The following is a 12,195-nucleotide window of genomic DNA, read 5'->3' on the forward strand; positions in this document are numbered from 1 at the left end:
GTCATTATAAATCGCCTGGTCTCACACCTAGTGACTGTAAAATCCTGGAAGTGTCTGGATGCAGACTCGTCATTTCCCCCCTAAGACACAAAAGGGGTTAATGTCTGGCCAGAAATCAAAGTCTGGCAGCTTCCACCCCACACATAATGGGCATTGTTGTTCCTGAGAGTGTGTCTGTTTTTTCTGGCAGACTTTACCACTTGGAACTGATTCTAAAACAGAAAAAGGAAAAGTCAGTCTGCTTTTTTTAAGTGCACATGCAACAAAGCATAGGGCTGGTCACAGAACTGTTGTTTTGCTAGATTTCCAGGAAAGTTATTGGCCTACTACTGTTCAGAGAAGATGAATTGTCAACTTAAAATTCATTTACCTCAAAAGAAATTCATTTGTATATGTGCATGAGTCACACATAATATCCTGAGGTGGTCTCCTTGTCTCAGATATGAAGCAACACATTATGACTATATTAGCAGGTAAGTGAACTGTGGCTGCCTATGCATCTGCATATGAAACCCATTTGCATGACGTTATTAATGGCCTTACTCATCAACCTTTCCAGGTCAGTTGCAATCCCAGAACCCGTTCTTCACTCCCACCTGATGGGACCCCAGATGTTCTCATGTAAAACCGCATGAATATGTCTTACAAAGTTATCAGTACAACAAAATCCCCCTACAAAACACCAAACTCTCTCCCGATGGGAAAGGCCAAGGATTTTTTTTTTATTTCCAATCTGTCATAAACCAAGTCTTTTATATATACCAAAATCATGCACTTGGAAGTCAACCGCACATTAGATTGTTGTAGATGTTTCTAAAGACTGTTCATTTCTGGGGCAAGTTTTCAATTAGCAATAACCACGCTTAGGATAAACCTCATTGGTTATGATACTGCTACTGTGCAAAAGCTGCTTTTAGCTTCTGCACTTTGCTTCTCACAGATCAGTAACAGATGGTTTGTGAATCACGCTGGCCCCTGGACCACACTTTGCTGGACTCTGGGCTTTGTTATATTGCTGACAGACCATCTTTTAGATAAAAGTTCACCAACTTTTTCTGTAAAGGGCCAGAGAATAACATTGTAGGCTTTGAAGCCTGCTCAGACTCCCTAACTCCTCGATTCTGCTGTTATAGTGAGTAGGGGCAGCCATGGACAAAAGAAAATGAATGGGCATGGCTGTATTCCAAGAAAACTGTATTCACAAAAGCCAGGCACAGGCTGGGTTTGGCCCACTTGCTATAGTCTGCCTACCCCTGAATGATGACGATGATAGCATACATTTAGTAGGCAACTCTTAGGTGTCAACCTTTTTCTATATTCCCACTATAGCCATGAATTATGTAACATTGTTTTAATTTTACAAACAATGAAACTGTGGTATCAATAAATGAAGAAATTATTTCAGTTTATTCTGAAAATAGGTGGCTGTTTCAGGATCCAAATCACAGTCCCTAGGCTCATACTATATACCACACATGCACAATGAGTGGGATGTCTTTTTCACTGTGGATGGAAAACTGGAAATATTAGTGTCATCTGTTTCCCTTTTTTCATCTCCCTACCCACAATCCACCTCAAACAGTAACAAGGTCTTGGAATTCCCTGGTGGTACAGTAGATCAGAATACACCTGCCAATGCAGGGGGCATGGGTTCAATCCCTGGTCCTGGGAGGTTCCACAAGCTGCAGAGCAACTAAGCCCATGGGCCACAAGTACTAAAGCCCATGCACCTAGAGCCTGCACCTGGCAACAAGAGAAGCTGCCACAATGAGAAGCCCAAGGACCACAAGGAAAAGTATCCTGATAGCCACAACTACCAAAAGCCCACACATAGCAACAAAGACCCAGCACAGGCAAACATAAATAAATAAGTAAATAAAAATAAAGGTCTGTATAGTCAAAGTTATGATTTTTCCAATGGTCATGTACAGATGTGAGAGTTGGACCATAAAGAAGGCTGAGCATCAAAAAATTAATGCTTTCAAACTATGATGCTGGAGAAAACTCTTGAGAGTCCCTTGGACTGCTAGGAGATCAAACCAGTCAACCCTAAAGGAAATCAACCCTGAATATTCATTGAAGGACTGATGCCAAAGCTCCAGTACTCAGGTCACCTGATGCAAAGAGCTGACGGACTAGAAAAGACCCTGATGCTGGGAGAGACTGAGGGCAAGAGGAGAAGGGGGTGATAGAGGATGAGATGGTTGGATGGCATCATCGACTCAAAGGACATGAGTTTGAGCAAGCTCCAGGAGATAGGGAAGGACAGGGAAGCCTGACGTGCTGCAGTCCATGGCATCACAAAGGATTGGACATGATTTAGCATCTGAAAAACAACAACAACCAATATCTTAGTGTTCAATCACCCTGTAGAGTCCCTACAGCATCAGTACCAAGCCTGGACAGTCTCCAACACTCATCAAAACACTCAGTTCAGTTCAGTTCAGTTGCTCAGTCATGTCTGACTCTTTGCGACCCCCATGAATCACAGCACACCAGGCCTCCCAGTCCATCACCAATTCCCAGAGTCTACCCAAACCCATGCCCATCGAGTCGGTGATGCCATCCGGCCATCTCATCCTCTGCCATCCCCTTCTCCTCCTGCCCCCAATCCCTCCCAGCATCAGGGTCTTTTCCAATGAGTCAACTCTTCGCATCAGGTGGCCAAAGTATTGAAGTTTCAACTTCAGCATCAGTCCTTCCAATGAACACCCAGGACTGATCTCCTTTAGGATGGACTGGTTGGATCTCCTTGCTGTCCAAGGGACTCTCAAGAGTCTTCTACAACACCACAGTTCAAAAGCATCAATTTTTCGGCGCTCAGCTTTCTTCACAGTCCAACTCTCACATCCTACACAACCATTGGAAAAACTATAGCCTTGACCAGATGAACCTTTGTTGGCAAAGTAATGTCTCTGCTTTTTAATATGCTATCTAGGTTGGTCATAACTTTCCTTCCAAGGAGTAAGTGTCTTTTAATTCCATGGCTGCAGTCACCATCTAAACACTCAAGTACTCACCAAATACATGTTGAGAGCTTCCTCTGTGCCAGACACTGTTCTCAGTAATAGGGCCATAACAATGAATGAAACATACAAGTCTCTACCCTTTACATTCTAGTAAAGGGTTATTGTTGTTGTTCAGTCACTCAGGCAATAAACATGTAAAGAAATATATATCATGTAGGGATATCATGTAAGGAAGTCAAGCTTGGAAGAAAAATAAAGCAAAATAAGAGGACAGAGAGTAACAAGAAGATGTTTCTCTTTTATCTAACTCTTGTACATTTTCTTTACCAACTAAGATATGTAAACTCCAAACAGAGCTATACTTTCAAGTACACCTACTAGATGTAAACACATTATACTTACAAGATTTTTGTAACATATTTTTATCAGTTATTTTCCCCACAGTTGTATGGGAAAGGACACCAAGGAAGAAATGAGTATTCATTCATACTGCAAATATTTATTAAGTGCCTACTTTGTGTAATGTTTTTAGAACAAAGAATCCAACAATGAGCAAAGTACACAGATTCTTGCTATCATGGGTTTTCATTAAGGCCAGAGGAGTCAGAGAATAAACAGAAATAAAATAAAGATATGTTAAAAGGCAATAAGTACAATGGAGAGAAGAAACAGCAGAGAATGAGACAAGAATTCCTGGGGGCAGGGGCCAGGCAGTCATTTTAAGTAGCAAGCAACTGTCCCTTGATCAGATAGAATGCCACAAAAACAATACCTATGCCAATAGCAAGCCTTAGGTTTTAGTTCGCCCATTATTATAGTCAGAGTGTCATCAATTAAAAGAAAACACAGGATGTTTTGTGTTGAGCGTTCTATTTAAGTCCATAGAAAGAAATGTTATTCTTTCAAACTCATTTTTGCCCTTCCCTTTCCCTTGCTTCAGAGAAAAATGAGGGGTTGGCAGCCAAAACAATGTAGGGATGGGAGAGGGGAAAGGAAGGAAAAACTATGGGCCAGCATTCACGCCGGCTGACTGTTTTAACAAGGATGTAGCTGTGACCCTGCCCTCCTGGGTCCCCAGACAGCCTTGTTAAGGAACCCACAAAAACAGAGCTAGCAGACACCAGGCATTTTCCATTAAGCATGGCATACACTTTTTTCAAGACATAACGAGATGTTAATATAGATTTGAATTTTAATCAGATCCAACTTGGGAACAGAGTGCTTTTCTATAAATGTGAAACACTTCTAGGCTTTTAGGAAAATGTCACCCATATAAAGGCTAACTACTGTTTTACATATAAAATCGCCATTCTTCATTGATTTTTCAGGAAAGAGAAAAATACAATAATAAAATGAAACATCACCACAAAGACTTCTTACTTTACTGTGAATGTTGTTTCCAAGGATATATTTTTTTCAGAATTCTTACATACTAGGAAGAATGCTTTTAGGCTTAAGGCAAAAATTGGGGAATTTCAGCTTATAAATTATGAAAACAGACATAACAAATCTATTTCTTGATAATAATAGTATTAACTTAAGGAGGGTACACAACCAGTAAGGGTGGATTCTAATCCCCATCTCACTTTTTCTAAAATCAACATCTTAAACTAAACTTTTCCCCTTTTTATTCTTTTTTGTTTTCCTCTATTTTTCCCCATAATCTTTCATGGATATGCACTTCTTTTACAATTAAAAAAAAAGCTCTTTTGGAAAATAATTGTTGTATAATACATACATTACACTTAGTTAATCACCAATCAGTTTATTCTGATCAAATTCATAATTACCAAGTGTCTTTGTAAATCTCAGAATAAAGCCCTTTGGGATGTGATGTGGCAGGCTAGGTCCTGGGAGTCACTATTACCTCCCTTAGATAATCAAGCTTTTTCCACCTGACAAGTCTATCCCACAATCCACTGCTCAAACAAGGAATAGGAACTCCCCCTCCCAATCCACTTCCTACCCACCCCATTGAGATTTCTCTTAAGACCACTAAAAATCAACAAGACAATGTCAGAGTCAACAGCTGGTAGAAATCAGGAGACTAGGGACCAGAATTCCCTAAGCTCCCTGAACTGAAGTCTGACATTCGTATTCCATAGAGAAAGGAGAGAGAAGTTCCATTGAATGCTCGTGTTCAGAGGCTGGGCTTTCTTGCAAGCTTGATATTTTCCATCTGTGCATATATTTGGATGTCTAAACATGTGTTTATAACACACAATCCTATTATTAAACATCTAGAGAAATAAGACAAATGCATTGGAGGGATGGGCATTTATTTACTCTATTAAAGCATTTTTCACATGAAATTATAAATCCCTACTGCATTCTTTGCAAAGTAAATTGCCTGAAACTCTGAGGTGCCAGATTTCTTTTCCTAAACCAAGACAGAACACACAGACTGAGAATATAAACTAGGGCAAATATGGCAAAGGGGAAGAGGAGTGTATACACACAGGTATTCCGAGAAGTCCTTCTAAAAATGACCAGCCACAAACATCCTAAGTAGATTTCATTTTCCCCTGTAGCTAAATGGTAAAGAATCTGCCTGCGATGCAGGAGACCAGGGTTCGATCCCTGGGTCGGGAAGATCCTCTGGAGAAGGGAACGGCAAACCACTCCAGTGTTCTGGCCTGGAGAAATCCATGGACAGAGAAGCCTGGTGGGCTACAGTTCATGGGGTGACAAAGAGTCAGACATGACTGAGCAACTAAAACACACACACACACACACACACACACACAGAAATTAAACGTATCCATTTGTAAAATCACACATATCATCTATACGAAGGTCCACCCAGGTAGTTAATTTGAGAATTTGTATCAGTGAAAGAGAAGATGGATCTGTGGATTTCAGGTTTGGCATCCATCAGAAGCACTTGGAATGGTCTTCAACTTGTGCCATCTGAGCGCACAGCTGAAAATCTTGATTCAGTGAATCTAAAGGGATCCAGATTCAATCCAGAGCAAGTCATTTCCCTGGATCCTTCCACCAGGCTACATGGTTCTTTAACATAATGTTTTTGGTTTATAGCATATATTTGGTTTAAAATTAAGATATTCTTCTGTTGAAACCTTCTCTCATAATAAACCTCAGCCTTATTTTTGTACTTCCTTACCCATTCTCCGTGTCTCTAATATTGTGATTCTTTTCTTTTTTTTTTTAGTTCCCCAACCAGGAACGGAACCACGCCCACTGCAGTGGGAGTTCAGAGTCTTAACCTAACCTTGGACTGCCAGGGAAGTCCCTGCAATTTCTGATACAGAATTTCCCCGGTGAAGATCAAGAGATACCTCTAAGAAAAACAAGAAAATGAAAACCATTATCTGCTCTTGACGCTCATCAACAAATGACTCCTATGCACTGTCAGTCAGCTAGATCTACCATAAGCATGGGTGGCTTAAGCAACAGTCATTTATTTCTCACAGTGCTGGAGGCTGGGCAGTTCAAGATCAAGGCACCAGCCCATGTGGTTCCTGGACTCTTCCTGGCTTGCAGATAGCTGCCTTCTCGCTATGCCCTTACGTGGCAGAGAGGGAGAGAGAGCGAGGGAGGAAGGGAAAGAGACAGAGCCAGGGAGGAGAGTGAAGTGGTAGGGGGGGAGAGAACTCGGGCCTCTCTCCCTCTTCTTATAAAGTCACTAATCCTATCATGGGGGCCCCAGCCTCATGACTGCTTCTAGACCTATTGCTTCCCAAAGCCCTCACCTCCTCACCTCTATCAGAATACTGGGGGTTAGGACTTTAACATATGAATTTTGGAAAAGCACAAACATTCAGTCCCTGGCATACACAAGGATAAACTTTATGCTCTTCAGAGGAGATCCACAGCAATTTGCCAGTCTTTGCTCCCTTCAAATGAGTCCTTTGAGGTGAAAAAGTTGACATACTTGAGAGAATGTAAATCAATCTTATACTCCCCACTAAAAAAGATGCTGGTATTCAGTTTTTACTATATTGATAGTCAGACATTTGTGGAAACACAACAATGACAAAGAATGAAATTCAAGAATCTAGCTGTTTACTTGGTGGTGATTGCTTGGACGGTGGCACTGACTGTTCAAAATGAAGTTGTAAAGAATGACTGTAGTTATCCTATCACCTTTTAATTCAATTCTATCCATTAATTATCCATTCTACTTCATAAAACTGTCTTTTCTATTTCATTTTTTTCTCTTACTTCAGACACTCTATACTACTGATGTTATAACAGTGTTATACAGGCTGGTAAACTTGAGAAGTGTTTCTACTTGGATATGCCAGAGACAGAACAGTTTTCTCCTCTTATATTTCTATTAGCTGGTACTTAAAGAGGCTGGTGAAAGAGGGTATATTCTATCATTTTATCATCTGCTTGCTCCCCTCCAGCCATCACTGGGAAGATTCTGAACACAGACATGCTATCAGATCTGTACTCCTGGAAATGAGGAGTTTGTGCTGTGAATAGCAGTTACATTCTAATTATATTAATTCAGACTGCAATTTCTTTGAAATATAAAGGACCTGCTGTCAGGGTGGTGTGGACAATGGAGGCTGAACATGTCAACGACATGACAAATTCCTCGAACAGAGTGCCAGATGTATTGTTGCCCGGGATTCTTTTCTGAGAACAAATTCAGCAGGCACTATCAGTGTCAACTCTGGAGCAAGGAATTGGTTCATTTGTTATCTTTCCAAGTTGCAGGTACATCTGCCAGAAGAGTCTGCCAACAGATGAATTGGTAATTAAAATCATTTCCGTGGTTGGAGGAGTGATTCCAAAATTGCTCCTCTTTGTTTTCTTTCTTTTCCTGTGTATGATAAAAATCTGGTGAATACTGATATCGATTTGCCTTGGACAACACTAGAATTGTGTGGTTCACCAGGCTCTCACTGCTCACTTTAGTGCTTCAACATCTTTACCAGGACTTACTGTTAAGGTTTTTTTAACAAATTTTTAAAGTTCTGTTCTTTGCTAGTATCATATTCCCCCTTGTTTTGTAAAAGTTCTTCACAGATGTTTGCAAAACCTAATATGGGTCAAATACATCTAATTGCTCAACTGACAGAAAAGGTATATTGTATCTCCTCTCTATGCCAGGTATGTGCTAGGATAAATCATGAGTAATGGTGATAGATTTTAAAAATATTAAAGTTGATAATAAATTGTATAATATAAGACAGATGCTAGTTTGATACCTGCTTCTAGAGTTATTCAACAGGTATCGGTTTCTACTATTCTTCTCTTCTGTGTCGAGAAAGAGACACTACTTTGTAAATATTCACATATTTACACATCATCATCATTGCCACTATAACAATAAAACCAACTAGCGTTTACTTTATCCTTACATGTCTGTGCTATTTTATTCCTATTTCACTGGCAAGGAAACCAAGTCACAGAGAAGTAACAGTGGGCGAATTGACACAACTAGAAAGGAACAGAACTAGAGATTTGACCCAAGTGTCTGAATGTCAAGGCTTCAAGCTTAACCACTTCATTGTAATGTCACATGACCCTATGTAAATAAGTTAACTGCAACAATTTCCCCAGACTATGCAGTAGCCTATTAATCAGCTTATATTTTTTACAATGTATTTATTTTTGATTGCACTGGGTTTTCATTGCTGTGTGTGGACTTTCTCTTGGTGCAGAGCACGCACTCTAGGTGTGTGAGCTTAGTAGATGCAGCTCATTGGCCCTAGGCCTCCAGGCTTCAGTAGCTGTGGTCCATGAGCTTAGTTGCTCTGCAGCATGTGGAATCTTCCCGGATCAGGAACAAGCCCATGTCCCCTGCATTGGCAGGAGGATTCCCCTCCATGGTACCATCAGGGAAGTCCCTTAAGTGGCTTATATTTTAATACTTATTTGCTTGCTCTGGTTTTTATTTCTTCTTCCTTTTCTCCTCCTTCCTTCCTTCTTTCTTTCCTGCTCTTTTGTCGATAAACACAGCTGCTTCTGTTTTTCTAGCAACAGAGGAAGGTTTTCTACCATCCTCAAAGACTCAGAGCAATCTTTTTAAGAAATAGTAAGCAGGAAAGGATTATAATATAAAATGTAAAATCATCACAAGAATTATTTTCTCCAAATCAAAACACCAAAATAGTGTATATTTATAGACACTGGTAAGAAATGGTATGGACCTAACAGAAGCAGAAGATATTAAGAAGAGGTGGCAAGAATACGCAGAAGAACTGTACAAAAAAAATCTTTATGTCCCAGATAATCACAATGGTGTGATCACTCACCTAGAGCCAGACATCCTGGAATGTGAAGTCAAGTGGGCCTTAGAAAGCATCACTATGAACAAAGCTAGTGGAGGTGATGGAATTCCAGTTGAGCTATTTCAAATCCTGAAAGATGATGCTGTGAGAGTGCTGCACTCAATATGCCAGCAAATTTGGAAAAGTCAGCAGTGGCCACAGGACTGGAAAAAGTCAGTTTTCATTCCAATCCCTAAGAAAGGCAATCCCAAAGAATGCTCAAACGACCGCACAGTTGCACTCATCTCATGCTAGTAAAGTAATGCTCAAAATTCTTCAAGCCAGGCTTCAGCAATACGTGAACTGTGAACTTCCAGATGTTCAAGCTGGTTTTAGAAAACACAGAGGAACCAGAGATCAAATTGCCAATACCTGCTGGATCATCGACAAAGCAAGAGAGTTCCAGAATAACATCTATTTCTGCTTTATTGACTACGCCAAAGCCTTCGACTGTGTGGATCACAATGAACTGTGGAAAATTCTGAAAGAGATGGGAATACCAGACCACCTGACCTGCCTCTTGAGAAACCTATATGCAGGTCAGGAAGCAACAGTTAGAACTGGACATGGAACAACAGGCTGGTTCCAAATAGGAAAAGGAGTATGTCAAGGCTGTATATTGTCACCCTGCTTATTTAACTTATATGCAGAGTACATCATAAGACACGCTGGACTGGAAGAAGCACAAGCTGGAATCAAGATTGCCAGGAGAAATATCAATAATCTCAGATATGCAGATGACACCACCATTATGGCAGAAAGTGAAGAAGAACTAAAAAGCCTCTTGATGAAAGTGAAAGAGGAGAGTGAAAAAGTTGGCTTAAAGCTCAACATTCAGAAAACTAAGATCATGGCCCATGACCACACATCTGGTCCCATCACCTCATGGGAAATAGATGGGGAGACAGTGGAAACAGTGTCAAACTTTATTTTTGGGGGCTCCAAAATCACTGCAGATGGTGACTGCAGTCATGAAATTAAAAGACGCTTACTCCTTGGAAGGAAAGTTATGACCAACCTAGATAGCATATTAAAAAGCAGAGACATTACTTTGGCAACAAAGATCCATCTGGTCAAGGCTATGGTTTTTCCAGTCATGTATGGATGTGAGAGTTGGACTATGAAGAAAGCTGAGCGCCGAAGAATTGATGCTTTTGAACTGTGGTGTTGTAGAAGACTCTTGAGAGTCCCTTGGACTGCAAGGAGATCCAACCAGTCCATCCTGAAGGAGATCAGTCCTGGGTGTTCATTGGAAGGACTGATGCTGATGCTGAAACTCCAGTACTTTGACCACCTCATGCGAAGAGTTGACTCATTGGAAAAGACCCTGATGCTGGGAGGGCTTGGGGGCAGGAGGAGAAGGGGATGACAGAGGATGAGATGACTGGATGGCATACCGACCTGATGGGCATGAGTTTGAGTATGCTCCGGGAGTTAGTGATGGACAGGGAGGCCTGGCATGCTGCAATTCATGGGGTCGCAAAGAGTCAGACATGACTGAGCGACTGAACTGAACTGAACTGAACCTAGAAGCTTACCAACAAGTTATCATGTATATGTATATTCACATATAGAATAGAGTATTGAAACATCAAATATGCTTAAATGCATGATGTCTTAGTGACAGTGAGAGTAGCAGTAAAAGCAAAAGCAACAGCTTTGTTCACTTCAGAGAATACCAAAGAGAAGCAGCTCATTATTCTACAAACGAGTAGACAAAGGCAGAAAACAAAGCATCTGTCCTGCATATATATATATATATGTATATGAACTTTACTTCGCATAACCAAATAGGTGATGAGAGGGAACTTTCTCAGTGTAGAAGGACTCTGGTTAATAAAATAAAATCACTGATGGATACATGCCATTATATAGTTATCAAAACCTACAGAAGATACCACACAAACAGTGAAGCTGTAATGTTAACTACGGACTTTGAGTGACAAGGATGTGTCAGTGTAGGTTCACTCCTTGCACGTGTACCACTTCGGTGTTGGATGTTGAAAGTGAAAGAGGATGGGGGGGACGGGGAGTGGGGGAAGAATGAACATATGTGTACTTTTCACTCAGGTTTACCATGAATCTAAAATTACTCTAAAAAATAGTCTATTCTTTTTACACCATAAAATTAGGATATCACAACTTTGCAGTAGCTAATGAAATAATGGATCCAAGTAAAAATCTCAGTAATTGATAACATTACACACACACAAATACATTTCTATAGATGAAAATATGTACCACAATTAATGACATAGTCTTGCTAAAAATATGGAACCAGGATCTAACAAAATCTCTGTCTTTACCTATAAATGTATAGGAAGTACAAAGTACAAGGCAGTAAAGATATTTGAGGAAACTTCAAGGAACAGAATCAAGATTGTTAGGAAATTTCAGGGAAAAACAATTCAGAATATTAGAAAATTTCAGGAAAAAGCACTCTCATTTTTTCAGCCAAAAATCCTAAGGAAAAAAATAATAGAGTTAAACAAGGGACCCACGGATTTTAACGACACCTAACAGACTCACAAGCAAGCACAGTGCATGGACCTTTTTCGGATCTGGATTCAAATGAACTTTTTTAAAAGAAACCGTATTGTAAGACAGTTGGGGATAGGTGAATGCTAGCTGCATAATTGTTGATATTACCATATGTTGTATTATCATTAATGTTTTAGATGTGATAAAAGTATTATGGTTATTTTATTTTAAAGAATCCATATCTCTTCAAGACTCTTATTGGAAGATATATAGAAGAAGTGACCTATATTTGTTTGGGATTTGTTTCAAAATAATGGGGCGGGGTAAGTGTCAATCCTGAGTGGGTCAAGTAAAATAAATCCAGAGTTTCATTTTACTATTTTATCTCTCTCTTTTTTTGCATGTATTTGAAATGTTTTGTAATACAAGTTTGTATAACTTATAAATTTACTTAACTTGCCCAACCTCAGTTCATTTGTAAAACAGAAATAATATTA

General features: G+C 39.9%; 1 non-coding gene across 1 annotated transcript; it reads right to left on the minus strand.

Annotated features, from left to right (window-relative positions):
* Nucleotides 1-773: 773 nt before the first annotated feature.
* LOC136167956 (U4 spliceosomal RNA) lies at nucleotides 774-908 on the minus strand. Its single transcript, XR_010663128.1, has one exon. It is a non-coding gene; the product is annotated as a U4 spliceosomal RNA (small nuclear RNA).
* Nucleotides 909-12,195: the final 11,287 nt, after the last annotated feature.

Source organism: Muntiacus reevesi, chromosome 4 (assembly GCF_963930625.1).
Source record: "Muntiacus reevesi chromosome 4, mMunRee1.1, whole genome shotgun sequence".
NCBI lineage: Eukaryota > Metazoa > Chordata > Mammalia > Artiodactyla > Cervidae > Muntiacus > Muntiacus reevesi.